Here is a 1248-nt window from a genome sequence, read left to right on the forward strand (position 1 = left end):
CCCCCCAGCCCAGCCATGCCCGAGCTCACCTGCTCTTAGACAGCCCTGTTTGTTTGCGCAAGGTATTTGCAGCCGGGGGCACCTGCTTTGATCCCATGAAGGAAGCTGCTCACCTAGCGTGACCCCTGTAATCCCATCCTTCCCCATTAAGCGCTGTGTGTGAGCGCATCCCCCTCCCAGCCTCCTGCCATCTCAGCATTTATCTCCCTTTCCCCAAGCTGAGCACATCAAGGCTGCGACATTGCTGGGGAGGGGGGAGCAAACGTCCCCAACTCACTTAGAAAGGGGCCTGACAATGCCAACATCCCCAAGCCCCTCTATTGTCCCCTCTGGGATTGGGGTGTTCCCTCTCCTCTGGCATCGCACTGCAGCAGTGCTGGGGACCAGGCAGTGCTCATGGTAAAGCTTTGGGATGGGCTGGTCAGCAGTGGGGTGGACAAGCTTCCTCAAGCCTCCTGCCACCAGCACCATGTCCTCCTTGGTGCCACTTTTGCCCCCTGGCAGGACTGTCCCTCATGCCACAGCCCCTTGTCCCAGCTACCTAGACACCCCTAAGGAAACCAGCACCCTGAAACCATTTCCTTCTACCCTTTAAGAGGCCAAACACTCCTCCTCATCACCCAGCACTGCCTCTCCCACCCCACGTGAAGCAGCCATACCACCCTGCCAGGGCTGAGCTGTGCCCATTCCCTCCCTTCATCACCCCCTGCCAGGCTCCAAGCCCACTGGCTTCCCCAGCCCTCCCTTTCCAGGAGCACCTTGTTAAAAATGATCTACTGGCTCTTATCTCCCCCAAGCCAAGCTGCTCCTCCTCAGAGAGCAAGCAGGACCAAGGCCCAGCAGATAAATTAGCCCTGACCCCTTTCCAAGCACACACAGCCAAGGGGATCTATGAGGTCCCATGCGTGCCAGTCCTGGCCAGGGCTGGGCACCATCCTGGCACTGGCACAGCCACAGCTCCATTCACCACCCCAAACTCCTCTCCTGCACCATCAGCACAGAGCGCTAGGGTGCCATCCCTGCTGGCGCCTCTCCAGCACACATCCAGTCCTTGGGGAGGATGCTCCCGCATCTCTTCACTCAGCACGGCTGCCGAATTGCCCCACTTCCACAAATCACTCCAAGGCAACGAAATTTGCAGAGAGACCCCAGAGTGCATGCGGGCACAGGCACAGACCAGCAGCCCCGGGCTCCCCATTGCCCTGGGATGGCAGGAGGGACCATCCACCCCCCACCACCCCCCCGGGA

This window comes from Egretta garzetta, unplaced genomic scaffold (assembly GCF_000687185.1).
Source record: "Egretta garzetta isolate BGI_Z169 unplaced genomic scaffold, ASM68718v1 scaffold135, whole genome shotgun sequence".
Taxonomy (NCBI): domain Eukaryota; kingdom Metazoa; phylum Chordata; class Aves; order Pelecaniformes; family Ardeidae; genus Egretta; species Egretta garzetta.